General features: G+C 39.9%; 2 non-coding genes across 2 annotated transcripts; both read left to right on the top strand.

Annotated features, from left to right (window-relative positions):
• Positions 1 to 9,971: 9,971 nt before the first annotated feature.
• On the top strand, positions 9,972 to 10,079 carry LOC112761896 (small nucleolar RNA R71). Its single transcript, XR_003182267.1, has one exon. It is a non-coding gene; the product is annotated as a small nucleolar RNA R71 (small nucleolar RNA).
• Positions 10,080 to 14,524: 4,445 nt separating this feature from the next.
• LOC112760444 (small nucleolar RNA R71) lies at positions 14,525 to 14,632 on the top strand. The gene has a single exon (XR_003180885.1). It is a non-coding gene; the product is annotated as a small nucleolar RNA R71 (small nucleolar RNA).
• Positions 14,633 to 14,863: the final 231 nt, after the last annotated feature.

Below are 14,863 nucleotides of genomic sequence, written 5' to 3'. Positions count from 1 at the left end.
CCCCAATTAGAGGTGTCCAGGGTTCTTAAGCACACTCTGTTTTTGCTTTGGACCTTGACTTTAACCGCTCAGTCTCAAGTTTTCACTTGACACCTTCACGCCACAAGCACATGGTTAGGGACAGCTTGGTTTAGCCGCTTAGGCCAGGATTTTATTCCTTTAGGCCCTCCTATCCACTGATGCTCAAAGCCTTGGGATCCTTTTTATTTACCCTTACCTTTTGGTTTTAAGGGTTATTGGCTTTTTGCTCTTGCCTCTTGGTTTTAAGAGGTTTTGGCTTTTTCTGCTTGCTTTTTCTCTTTTTTTTCTTTCTTTATATTTTTTCGCTATTTTTTTTTCTGCAAACTTTGTTCTTTGCTGCTTTTTCTTGCTTCAAGAATTATTTTTATGATTTTTCAGATTATCAAATAACATGTCTCCTTATCATCATTCTTTCAAGAGCCAACATATTTAACATTCTTAAACAACAACTTCAAAAGACATATGCACTGTTCAAGCATTCATTCAGAAAGCAAGAAGCATTGTCACCACATCAATATAATTAAACTAAGTTCAAGGATAAATTCGAAACTCATGTACTTCTTGTTCTTTTGAATTAAATCAGTTTTCATTTAAGAGAGGTGATGGATTCATAGGACATTCATAACTTTAAGACAAAGTTACTAAATACTAATGATCATGTAATGAAGACACAAACATGGATAAGTACTTAACATAGAGAAAACGAAAAATAGAGAATGTAAGAACAAGGAATGAGTCCACCTTAGTGATGGTGGCGTTTCCTTCTTGAGGAACCAATGATGTCCTTGAGCTCTTCTATGTCTCTTCCTTGTCTTTGTTGCTCCTCCCTCATTGCTTTTTGATCTTCTCTTATTTCATGAAGGATGATGGAGTGCTCTTGATGTTCCACCCTTAGTTGTCCCATGTTGGAACTTTATTCTCCTAGGGAGGTGTTGATTTGCTCCCAATAGTTCTGTGGAGGAAATTGCATTTGAGGCATCTCCGGGATCTCATGGTGATGAGCTTCATGCGTCTCTTGAGATCCATGAATGGGTTCTCTTGCTTGCTCCATCCTTTTCTTAGTGATGGGCTTCTCTTCCTCAATGGGAATGTCTCCTTCTATGAAAGCTCTAGCTGAGTAACATAGATGGCAAATAAGATGAGGAAAAGCTAGCCTTGCCCCAGGAGAGGGCTTTTCGGCTATTTTGTAGAGTTCAAGGGAGATGACTTCATGAACTTCTACTTCTTCTCCAATCATGATGCTATGGATCATGATGGCCCGATCCACAGTAACTTCAGATCGGTTGCTAGTGGGGATGATGGAGTGTTGGATGAACTCCAACCATCCTCTAGCCACAGGCTTGAGGTCCAGTCTTCTTAATTGAACCGGCTTGCTTTTGGAGTCAATCTTCCATTGAGCTCCTTCCACACATATGTCCATGAGGACTTGGTCCAACCTTTGATTAAAGTTGACCCTTCTAGTGTAGGGGCGTGCATCTCCTTGCATCATAGGCAAGTTAAACGCCAACCTCACATTTTCCGGACTAAAATCTAAGTATTTCCCTCGAACCATTGTAATATAATTCTTTGGGTTTGGATTCTTACTTTGATCATGGTTCCTAGTGATCCATGCATTGGCATAGAACTCTTGAACCATTAGGATGCCGACTTGTTGGATGGGGTTTGTTAGAACTTCGCAACCTCTTCTTTGGATTTCATGTCGGATCTCTGGATACTCATTCTTCTTGAGCTTGAAAGGGACCTCGGGGATCACCTTCTTCTTGGCCACAACATCATAGAAGTGGTTTTGATGAGCTTTGGAGATGAATCTTTCCATCTCCCATGACTCAGAGGTGGAAGCTTTTGTCTTCCCTTTCCCTTTTCTAGAGGATTCTCCGGTCTTGGATGCCATCAATGGTAATGGAAAAACAAAAAGCTTATGCTTTTACCACACCAAACTTAGAATATTGCTCGCCCTCGAGCAAGAGAAGAAAGAATAGATGAAGAAGAAGAAGAAAATATGGAGGAGAGGGGGGAGGGGTGTATTCGGCCAAGTAGGGGAAGAGAGGGTTGTGTTGTGTGAAAATGAAGAAGAATGGAGGACTTTATATAGGGAAGGCAGGGGGGGTAAGGTTCGGCCATAAGGGTGGGTTTTGGGTGGGAAATTGATTTTGAATTTTGAAGGTAGGTGGGGTTTATGAGGTAGGTTTATGGGGAAGAGTGGATGGATGTGAGTGGTGAAGTGGTTATAGGGAAGAGAGATTGAGGTGATTGGTGAAGAGTTTTGGGGAAGAGTATTTATGGGATTGTGTGAAAGAGGGGTGAGAAGAAGTGAGTGGAGGTAGGTGGGGATCCTGTGGGGTCCACAGATCCTGAGGTGATCCTGTAGGGTCCACAGATCCTGAGGTGTTCAAGGATTTACAACCTTGCACCAAATTAGGCATGCAAAATGCCCTTGCACACAACTCTGGGCGTTCAGCGCCAGATTGGTGCTTGTTCTGGGCGTTGAACGCCCATTTGTTGCCTATTTCTGGCGTTGAACGCCAGAATCATGCTTGTTCTGGGCGTTTAGCACCAGCTCTTCTCCAGGGTGCAATTCTGGCATTCAAATGCCCAGATGCTGCCCATTTTGGGCGTTCAGCGCCAGAACCATGCTCTGTTCTGGCGTTGAACGCTAGCCAGATGCTTCTTACTAGCGTTTAAATGCCAGTAAGGTCTTCCTCCAGGGTGTGATTTTTCTTCTGCTGTTTTTGATTCCATTTTCAATTTTTATATTTAGTTTGTTACTCCACATGATCATGAAAGAACAAGAAAAATAAAATCAGATAAATAAAAATTGGGTTGCCTCCCAACAAGCGCTTCTTTAATGTCAATAGCTTGGCAGTGGGCTCTCATGGAGCCTCACAGATATTCAGAGCATTGTTGAGACTTCGCAACACCAAACTTAGAGTTTGGATATGGGAGTTCAACACCAAACTTAGAGTTTTGTTGTGGCCTCCTAACACCAAACTTAGAGTTTAACTGTGGGGGCTCTGGTTGACTCTGTTTTGAGAGAAGCTTACTGTGCCTCTTTTCCATGTTTACAGAAGGGTAACTTTGAGTTGTAAACACAAGGGAGTCCTCATTCAATTGAAGGACTAATTCACCTCTGTCAACATCAATCACAGCTCTTGCTGTGGCTAGGAAAGGTCTTCCAAGGATGATGGATTCATCCTCATCCTTCCCAGTATCAAGGATTATGAAATCAGCAGGGATGTAAAGGCCTTCAACCTTTACTAACACGTCCTCTACTTGTCCATAAGCCTATTTTCTTGAATTGTCTGCCATCTCTAATGAGATTTTAGTAGCTTGCACCCCAAAGATTCCCAGTTTCTCTATTACAGAGAGGGGCATGAGGTTTATCCCTGAACCAAGGTCACACAGAGCCTTTTCAAAGATCATGTTGCCTATGGTACAAGGTATTACGAACTTTCCAGGATCCTGTTTCTTTTGAGGCAATGTCAGTGGATCCAGATCACTCAGTTCATTAGTGAACAAGGGAGGTTCATCTTCCCAAGTCTCAATACCAAATAATTTGGCATTCAGCTTCATGATTGCACCAAGGTACTTGGTAACTTGCTCCTCAGTAACATCCTCATTCTCTTCAGAAGAGGAATACTCATCAGAGCTCATGAATGGCATCAGGAGGTTCAATGGAATCTCTATGGTCTCTAGATGAGCTTTAGAGTCCTTTGGTTCCTCAGAGAGAAACTCCTTATTGATCACTGGGCGTCCCAGGAGGTCTTCCTCCTTGGGATTCACGTCCTCCCCTTCCTCTTTGGATTCGGCCATGATGGTTATATCAATGGCCTTGCACTCTCCTTTTGGATTTTCTTCTGTATTGCTTGGGAGAGTACTAGTAGGGATTTCAGTGATCCTTTTACTCAGCTGGCCCACTTGTGCCTCCAAATTTCTAATTGGGGACCTTGTTTCATTCATGAAACTTACAGTGGCCTTGGACAGATCAGAGACTAAGTTTGCTAAATTAGAGGTATTTTGTTCAGAGTTCTCTGTCTGTTGCTGAGTGGATGATGGAAAAGGCTTGCTATTACTAAACCTGTTTCTTCCACCTTTATTAAAGCCTTGTTGAGGCTTTTATTTATCCTTCCATGAGAGATATGGGTGATTTCTCCATGAGGGGTTATAGGTGTTTCCATAAGGTTCACCCATGTAATTCACCTCTGCTATTGCAGGGTTTTCAGGATCATAAGCTTCTTCTTCAGAAGATACCTCTTGAGTATTGTTGGATGCAGCTTGCTGGTGCACGAAATTGTGATCTCCAGGCTCGAACAAATCCTGGTAATGGCTCCAAAGCTTGGTGCTCTGATCTTAATTCAAGATTGTCACAACTTCGATACAACTAACCAGCAAGTGCACTGGGTCGTCCAAGTAATACCTTACGTGAGTAAGGGTCGAATCCCACGGAGATTGTTGGTATGAAGCAAGCTATGGTCACCTTGTAAATCTCAGTCAGGCAGATATAAAGTGATAATGGTGTTTTCGAATATTATATAATAAAATAGGGATAGAGATACTTATGTAATTCATTGGTAGGAATTTCAGATAAGCGAATGGAGATGCTTTTCGTTCCTCTGAACCTCTGCTTTCCTGCTATCTTCATCCAATCAGTCTTACTCCTTTCCATGGATGGCTTTATGTGATACATCACCACTGTCAATGGCTACTTTCGGTCATCTCTCGGGAAAATGATCCAATGCCCTGTCATGGCACGGCTAATCGTTTGGAGGCATCACCCTTGTCAATGGCTTCATCTTATCCTCTCAGTGAATAATATGCTCACGCACCCTGTCACGGCACGGCTATTCATCTGTCGGTTCTCGATCATGCTGGAATAGGATTTACTATCCTTTTGCGTCTGTCACTAACGCCCTGCAATCGCGAGTTAGGAGCTCGTCACAGTCATTCAATCATTGAATCCTACTCGGAATACCACAGACAAGGTTTAGACCTTCTGGATTCTCTTGAATGCCGCCATCATTCTAGCTTACGCCACGAAGATTCTGGTTAGGAGATCTAAGAGATATTCATTCTAGCTTAATTCATGTAGAACGGAAGTGTTTGTCAGGCACGCGTTCATAAGGGAGAAGGATGATGAGCGTCACACATAATCATCACCTTCATCACGTTCTTGGGTGCGAATGGATATCTTAGAAGCGAAATAAGAAGAATTGAATAGAAAACAGTAGTACTTTGCATTAATCTTTGAGGAACAGCAGAGCTCCACACCTTAATCTATGGAGTGTAGAAACTCTACCGTTAAAAATACATAAGTGAAGGTCCAGGCATGGCCGAGATGGCCAGCCCCCTAAAACGTGATCAAAGGATCATAAGGTAATCCAAAGATGCCTAATACAATAGTAAGAGGTCCTATTTATAATAAACTAGCTACTAGGGTTTACATGAGTAAGTATTTGATGTATAAATCCACTTCCGGGGCCCACTTGGTGTGTGTTTGGGCTGAGCTTAAGTGTTGCACGTGCAGAGGCCAATTGTGGAGTTGAACGCCAGTTTTTGTGCCAGTTTGGGCGTTCAACTCTGGTTTTGGATCCTTTTTTGGCGCTGGACGCCAGATTTGGGTAGAAAGCTGGCGTTGAACGCCAGTTTACGTCGTCAATTCTTGGCCAAAGTATGGACTATTATACATTGCTGGAAAACCCTGGATGTCTACTTTCCAACTCAATTGGAAGCGCGCCATTTCGAGTTCTGTAGCTCCAGAAAAGCCACTTTGAGTGCAGGGAGGTCAGAATCCAACAGCATCAGCAGTCCTTTTTCAACCTCTGAATCTGATTTCTGCTCAAGTCCCTCAATTTCAGCCAGAAAATACCTGAAATCACAGAAAAACACACAAACTCATAGTAAAGTCCAGAAATGTGAATTTAACACAAAATATATTAAAAACATCCCTAAAAGTAACTAGATCCTACTAAAAACATACTAAAAACAATGTCAAAAAGCGTATAAATTATCCGCTCATCACAACACCAAACTTAAATTGTTGCTTGTCCCCAAGCAACTGAAAATCAAAATAGGATAAAAAGAATAGAATATACTATAAATTCCAAACTATCAATGAAACAGAGCTTCAATCATATGAGCGGGACTTATAGCTTTTTGCCTCTTGAATAGTTTTGGCATCTCACTTTATCCATTGAGGTTCAGAATGATTGGCATCTATAGGAACTTCAGATTTCGAATAGTGTTATTGACTCTCTTAGTTCAGTATGATGATTCTTGAACACAGCTTCTTTATGAGTCTTGGCCGTGGCCCTAAGCATTTTGTTTTCCAGTATTACCACCGGATACATAAATGCCATAGACGCATAATTGGGTGAACCTTTTCAGATTGTGACTCAGCTTTGCTAAAGTCCCCAATTAGAGGTGTCCAGGGTTCTTAAGCACACTCTGTTTTTGCTTTGGACCTTGACTTTAACCGCTCAGTCTCAAGTTTTCACTTGACACCTACACGCCACAAGCACATGGTTAGGGACAGCTTGGTTTAGCCGCTTAGACCAGGATTTTATTCCTTTAGGCCCTCCTATCAACCGATGCTCAAAGCCTTGGGGTCCTTTTTAATTGCCCTTGCCTTTTGGTTTTAAGGGTTATTGGCTTTTTGCTCTTGCCTCTTGGTTTTAAGAGCTTTGGCTTTTTCTGCTTGCTTTTTCTTTTTCTTTCTATTTTTTTTTGCCTATTTTTTTTTTTCTGCAAGCTTTGTTCTTTGCTGCTTTTTCTTGCTTCAAGAATCATTTTTATGATTTTTTAGATTATCAAATAACATGTCTCCTAGTCATCATTCTTTCAAGAGCCAACATATTTAACATTCTTAAACAACAACTTCAAAAGACATATGCACTGTTCAAGCATACATTCAGAAAAGAAGAAGCATTGTCACCACATCAATATAATTAAACTAAGTTCAAGGATAAATTCGAAACTCATGTACTTCTTGTTCTTTTGAATTAAAACATTTTTCATTTAAGAGAGGTGATGGATTCATAGGACATTTATAACTTTAAGACAAAGTTACTAACTACTAATGATCATGTAATGAAGACACAAACATAGATAAGCACACAACATAGAAAACGAAAAGCAGAAGAATTAAGAACAAGGAATGAATCCACCTTAGTGATGGTGGCATTTCCTTCTTGAGGAATCAATGATGTCCTTGAGCTCTTCTATGTCTCTTCCTTGCCTTTGTTGCTCCTCCTTCAGTGCTTTTAGATCTTCTCTGATTTCATGAAGGATGATGGAGTGCTCTTGATGTTCCACCCTTAGTTGCTTCCAATAATTGTGTGGAAGAAAATGTATCCCTTGAGGTATCTCAGGGATCTCTTGATTTGCAGTCAAATGTTCTACCACTGAGCTATAGACCCTTGATGGAAGCTTTTGTCTTCCCTTTCCTCTTTCTAGAGGTTTTTCTGGCCTTAGGTGCTATCAATGGTTATGGAAAAAACAAAAAAGCTATGCTTTTACCACACCAAACTTAGAATGTTGCTCACCCTCGAGCAAAAGAAGAAAGAATAGAAGAATAAGAAGAAGATATGGAGGAGATGGATGGGAGTGTGTATTCGGCCATATGGATGGGATTGGGTGGGAGAGAGATATTGAATTATTGAAGGTAGTGGGTGTATGGATGTGAGTGGTAAATGGAAAAAAAGAAGGGATGATCATGAATGGAAAGAGAGATGATGAGGTAGGTGGGGATCCTGTGGGGTCCATAGATCCTGAGATGATCCTGTGGGGTCCACATATCCTGAGATGATCCTGTGGGGTCCACAGATCCTGAGGTGTCAAGGCATTTACATCCCTACACCAATTTAGGCATGTAAAATGCCCTTGCACACAACTCTGGGCGTTCAGCGCCAGGTTGGTGCCCATTTTGGGCGTTCAACGCCCCTTTGCTGCCATTTCTGGCGTTGAACGCCAGAACCATGCTTGTTCTGGGCGTTCAGCGCCAGGATGCTCCCATTCTGGGCGTTCAGCGCCAGAACTATGCTCTGTTCTGGCGTTTGAACGCCAGACAGATGCTCCTCCAGGGTGTGATTTTTCTTCTGCTGTTTTTGATTCTGTTTTCAATTTTTATATTTATTTTGTGACTCCTCATGATCATGAACCTATAAAGACACATAACTAAGAAAAATATAGTTAGATAAATAAACATTGGGTTGCCTCCCAACAAGCGCTTCTTTAATGTCAATAGCTTGACAGTGGGCTCTCATGGAGCCTCACAGATGTGCAGAGCTTTGTTGAGACTCTCCAACAGCAAACTTAGAGTTTGGATATGGGAGTTCAACACCAAACTTAGAGTTTGGTTGTGGCCTCCCAACACCAAACTTGGAGTTTGACTGTGGGGGCTCTGGTTGACTCTGCTTGGAGAGAAGCTTTTTCTGCTTCCTCTCCATGGTTGCAGAGGGAGATCCTTGAGTTTTAAACACAAGGGAGTTCTCATTCCATTGAAGGAATATTTCACCTCTGTCAACATCAATCACAGCTCTTGCTGTGGCCAGGAAAGGTCTTCCTAGGATGATGGATTCATCCTCTTCCTTTCCAGTATCCAGGACTATGAAATCAGCAGGGATGTAAAGGCCTTCAACCTTTACTAACACGTCCTCTACTTGTCCATAAGCCTGTTTTCTTAAGCTGTCTGCCATCTCTAATGAGATTTTAGCAGCTTGCACCCCATAGATTCCCAGTTTCTCTATTACAGAGAGGGGCATGAGGTTTATTCCTGAACCAAGGTCACACAGAGCCTTAAAGATCATGGTGCCTATGGTACAGGGTATTATGAACTTTCCAGGATCCTGTCTCTTCTGAGGCAATGTCAGTTGATCCAGATCACTTAGTTCATTGATGAACAAGGGAGGTTCAACTTCCCAAGTATCAATGCCAAATAATTTGGCATTTAGCTTCATGATTGCTCCAAGAAACTTGGCAGTTTGCTCTTCAGTAACATCCTCATTCTCTTCAGAAGAGGAATACTCATCAGAGCTCATGAAGGGCATAAGGAGGTTCAATGGGATCTCTATGGTCTCTAGATGGGCCCCAGAGTCCTTTGGTTCCTCAGAGGGAAGCTCCTTATTGACCACTGGACGTCCCAGGAGGTCTTCCTCCTTGGGATTCACGTCCTCTCCTCTCCTCACAGGTTCGGCCATGATGCTTATGTCAATGGCCTTGCACTCTCCTTTTGGATTCTCTTCTGTATTGCTTGGGAGAGTACTAGGAGGGATTTCAGTGATCCTTTTACTCAGCTGGCCCACTTGTGCTTCCAGATTTCTAATGGAAGACCTTGTTTCATTCATGAAACTTACAGTGGCCTTAGATAGATCAGAGACTAGATTTGCTAAATTAGAAGCATTTTGTTCAAAGTTCTCTGTCTGTTGCTAAGTGGATGATGGAAAAGGTTTGCTATTGCTAAACCTGTTTCTTCCACCATTATTAAAGCCTTGTTGAGGCTTTTGATCCTTCCATAAGAAATTTGGATGATTTCTCCATGATGAGTTATAGGTGTTTCCATAAGGTTCACCTAAATAATTTACCTCTGCTATTGCAGGGTTTTCAGGATCGTAAGCTTCTTCTTCAGAAGATGCCTCTTGAGTACTGTTGGATGCAGCTTGCATTCCATGCAGACTCTGAGAGATCATATTGACTTGCTGAGTCAATATTTTATTCTGAGCCAATATGGCATTCAGAGTATCAACCTCAAGAACTCCCTTCTTCATAGGCGTCCCATTACTCACAGGATTCCTTTCAGAAGTGTACATGAACTGGTTATTAGCGACCATGTCAATGAGTTGTTGAGCTTCTGCAGGCGTTTTCTTTAGGTGAATGGATCCACCTGCAGAAGTATCCAATGACATCTTAGATAACTCAGACAGACCATCATAGAATATATCCAGGATGGTCCATTCTGAAAGCATGTCAGAAGGACACTTTTTGGTCAACTGTTTGTATCTTTCCCAAGCTTCATAGAGAGATTCACCTTCTTTCTGTCTGAAGGTTTGAACATCAGCTCTAAGCTTGCTCAGCTTTTGAGGAGGAAAGTACTTGGCTAAGAAAGCCGTGACCAGCTTATCCCAAGAGTTCAGGCTGTCTTTGGGTTGAGAATCCAACCATAATCTAGCTCTGTCTCTTACAGCAAAAGGGAAAAGCATGAGTCTGTAGACTTCAGGATCTACTCCATTAGTCTTAACAGTATCACATATCTGCAAGAATTCAGTTAAGAACTGAAAAGGATCTTCGGATGGAAGTCCATGAAACTTGCAGTTCTGCTGCATCAGAGAAACTAATTGAGGTTTAAGCTCAAAGTTGTTTGCTCCAATGGCAGGAATGGAGATGCTTCTTCCATGTAAATTGGAATTAGGTGCAGTAAAGTCACCAAGCATCTTCCTTACATTATTATTATTTTTGGATGCCATCTCCTCTGCCTGTTCGAAAATTTCTGAAAGGTTATCTCTGGATTGTTGTATTTTAGCTTCTCTTAATTTTCTCTTCAGAGTCCTTTCAGGTTCTGGATCTGCTTCCACAAGAATGTTCTTATCCTTGCTCCTGCTCATATGACAAAGAAGAAGGCACAGAAAATTAATAATAATAATAGAGATCCTTTATTCCACAGTATAGGGATCCCTGTGTGAGTAGAAGAAGAGGGGGAGACAAAGAATGTAATATAATGGAAGAAACACAACTGTGAGGAGGCTAGAGATGTGAGATGAGATGTTATGATATGAATGAATAAATAGAGTAAGATGGGGGAGGGAAATTTTTCGAAAATTATTTTGAAAAAGAGTTAGTGATTTTTGAAAATAGTTTTTGAAAAATGATTAGTATTTTTTTTTCGAAAATTTTTTTGAAATCAAAAATAAAAATTAAAAATAATTAGTTAATTAAAAAGAAATTTTGAAAAAGAGGGAATATATTTTCGAAAATTAGAAAGAGAGAATTAGTTAGGTGGTTTTGAAAAAGTTAAGAAACAAACAAAAAGTTAGTTAGTTAGTTGAAACAAATTTTGAAAACCAATTTTGAAAAGATAAGAAGTTAGGAAGTTAGAAAAGATATTTTGAAAAGATATTTTGAAAAAGATAAGATAAGAAGATATTTTTGAAAAGATATGATAGAAATTAGTTTTTGAAAAAGATTTGATTTTTAAAATCACAATTAATGACTTGATTCACAAGAAATCACAAGATATGATTCTAGAACTCAAAGTTTGAATCTTTCTTAACAAGCAAGTAACAAACTTGAAATTTTTGAATCAAAACATTAATTGATTAGTTATTTTCGAAAATTTTATATAAAAATAAGAAAAAGATTTTTGAAAAATATTTTTGGAATTTTCGGAAATAACTAATAATTTTGAAAAAGATTTGATTTTTTTTGAAAAAGATTTTGAAAAAGATAAGATTTTCAAATTGAAAATTTGATTTGACTCATAAGAAACAACTTGATTTTAAAAATTTTTGAAAAAGTCAATCCAAATTTTCGAATTTGATGAGAGAAAAAGGGAAAGATATTTTTTTTTATTTTTGAATTTTTATGATGAGAGAGAAAAACAAGAAAAATAATGCAATGCATGGCAATTTTAGATCAAAACTATGAATGTGTGCAAGAATGCTATGAATGTCAAGATGAACACCAAGAACACCGTGAATATCATGATGAACATCAAGAACATATTTTTGAAAAGATTTTTTAATGCAAAGAAAACATGCAAGACACCAAACTTAGAAATCTTTCATGTTTAGACTCTAATAAATAAAAAATGTACATGTAAAACAAGAAAAGACACAAAACAAGGAAAACATCAAGATCAAACAAGAAGACTGACAAAGAACAACTTGAAGATCATGAAGAACACTATGAATACATGAAATTTTCAAAAAATGCAAGATGCACATGCAATTGACACCAAACTTATAATATGACTCAAGACTCAAACAAGAAACACAAAATATTTTTGATTTTTATGATTTTCTAATTTTTTTTGTATTTTTTTTTTTCGAAAATTATTTGAAAAACAAAAATAAGGATTTCAAAATTTTTAATATGAATTCCAGGAATCTCGCCATGTTAGTCTTAAAGCTCCAATCAAAGGGTCAGGCATGGCTTAATAGCCAGCCAAGCTTTAGTATATAATTACATGGACTGGAGTGATTAGTTGAATGCCAATCCCAAAGTAGTTTGGGGATGGCTTTATAGCCAGATAGGCTTCAACATGCTTCATGAAACACTAGAATTCATTCTTAAAAATTCTGAAGAAAAATAATATTTTTGAAAACATTTTTTTTTTTCGAAAACAAGTGAGAAAATTTTGAAATATTTTTGAAAAATTTTTGAAAAGAAAACAAAAAGAAAATTACCTAATCTGAGCAACAAGATGAACCGTCAGTTGTCCAAACTCGAACAATCCCCGGCAACGGCGCCAAAAACTTGGTGCACGAAATTGTGATCTCCACGCTCGAACAAATCCTGGTAATGGGTCCAAAGCTTGGTGCTCTGATCTTAATTCATGATTGTCACAACTTCGATACAACTAACCAGCAAGTGCACTGGGTCGTCCAAGTAATACCTTACGTGAGTAAGGGTCGAATCCCACGGAGATTGTTGGTATGAAGCAAGCTATGGTCACCTTGTAAATCTTAGTCAGGTAGATATAAAGTGATAATGGTGTTTTTGAATATTATATAATAAAATAGGGATAGAGATACTTATGTAATTCATTGGTAGGAATTTCAGATAAGCGAATGGAGATGCTTTTCGTTCCTCTGAACCTCTGCTTTCCTGCTATCTTCATCCAATCAGTCTTACTCCTTTCCATGGCTGGCTTTATGTGATACATCACCACTGTCAATGGCTACTTTCGGTCATCTCTCGGGAAAATGATCCAATGCCCTGTCACGGCACGGCTAATCGTCTGGAGGCATCACCCTTGTCAATGGCTTCATCTTATCCTCTCAGTGAATAATATGCTCATGCACCCTGTCATGGCACGGCTATTCATCTGTCGGTTCTCGATCATGCTGGAATAGGATTTACTATCCTTTTGCGTCTGTCACTAACGCCCTGCAATCGCGAGTTAGGAGCTCGTCACAGTCATTCAATCATTGAATCCTACTCGGAATACCACAGACAAGGTTTAGACCTTCTGGATTCTCTTGAATGCCGCCATCATTCTAGCTTATGCCACGAAGATTCTGGTTAGGAGATCTAAGAGATATTCATTCTAGCTTAATTCATGTAGAACGGAAGTGTTTGTCAGGCACGCGTTCATAAGGGAGAAGGATGATGAGCGTCACACATAATCATCACCTTCATCACGTTCTTGGGTGCGAATGGATATCTTAGAAGCGAAATAAGAAGAATTGAATAGAAAACAGTAGTACTTTGCATTAATCTTTGAGGAACAGCAGAGCTCCACACCTTAATCTATGGAGTGTAGAAACTCTACCGTTAAAAATACATAAGTGAAGGTCCAGGCATGGCCGAGATGGCCAGCCCCCTAAAACGTGATCAAACGATCATAAGGTAATCCAAAGATGCCTAATACAATAGTAAGAGGTCCTATTTATAATAAACTAGCTACTAGGGTTTACATGAGTAAGTATTTGATGTATAAATCCACTTCCGGGGCCCACTTGGTGTGTGTTTGGGCTGAGCTTAAGTGTTGAATGTACAGAGGCCAATTGTGGAGTTGAACGCCAGTTTTTGTGCCAGTTTGGGCGTTCAACTCTGGTTTTGGATCCTTTTCTGGCGCTGGACGCCAGATTTGGGTAGAAAGCTGGCGTTGAACGCCAGTTTACGTCATCAATTCTTGGCCAAAGTATGGACTATTATATATTTCTGGAAAGCCCTGGATGTCTACTTTCCAACGCAATTGGAAGCGCGCCATTTCGAGTTCTGTAGCTCCAGAAAATCCACTTTGAGTGCAGGGAGGTCAGAATCCAACAGCATCAGCAGTCCTTTTTCAACCTCTGAATCTGATTTCTGCTCAAGTCCCTCAATTTCAGCTAGAAAATACCTGAAATCACAGAAAAACACACAAACTCATAGTAAAGTCCAGAAATGTGAATTTAACACAAAATCTATTAAAAACATCCCTAAAAGTAACTAGATCCTACTAAAAACATACTAAAAACAATGTCAAAAAGCGTATAAATTATCCGCTCATCACTTGCATTCCATTCAGACTCTGAGAAATCATATTGACTTACTGAGTCAATATTTTATTCTAAGCCAATATGGCATTCAAAGTATAAATTTCAAGAACTCCCTTCTTCTGAGGCGTCCCATTACGCACAGGATTCCTCTCAGAAGTGTATATGAACTGGTTATTAGCAACCATGTCAATGAGTTCTTGAGCTTCTGCAGGCGTTTTCTTTAGGTGAATGGATCCACCTGCAGAAGTATCCAATGACATTTTAGCCAATTCAGATAGACCATCATAGAATATGTCCAGGATGGTCCATTCTGAAAGCATGTCAGAAGGACACTTTTTGGTCAGTTCTTTGCATCTCTCCCAAGCTTCATAGAGGGATTCACCTTCTTTCTGTCTGAAGGTCTGGACATCCACTCTAAGCTTACTCAGCTTTTGAGGAGGAAAGAACTTGGCTAAGAAAGCCTTGACCAGCTTATCCCAAGAGTTCAGGCTATCCTTAGGTTGAGAGTCCAACCATATTCTAGCTTTGTCTCTCACAGCAAAAGGGAAAAGCATGAGCCTGTAGACTTCAGGATCTACTCCGTTAAACTTAACAGTATCACAGATCTGCAAGAATTCAGTTAAGAACTGAAAAGGATCTTCAGATGGAAGTCC

This window comes from Arachis hypogaea, chromosome 16, assembly GCF_003086295.3.
Source record: "Arachis hypogaea cultivar Tifrunner chromosome 16, arahy.Tifrunner.gnm2.J5K5, whole genome shotgun sequence".
Classification (NCBI taxonomy): Eukaryota; Viridiplantae; Streptophyta; class Magnoliopsida; order Fabales; family Fabaceae; genus Arachis; species Arachis hypogaea.
This window is presented reverse-complemented; position numbering and strand designations above follow the sequence as displayed.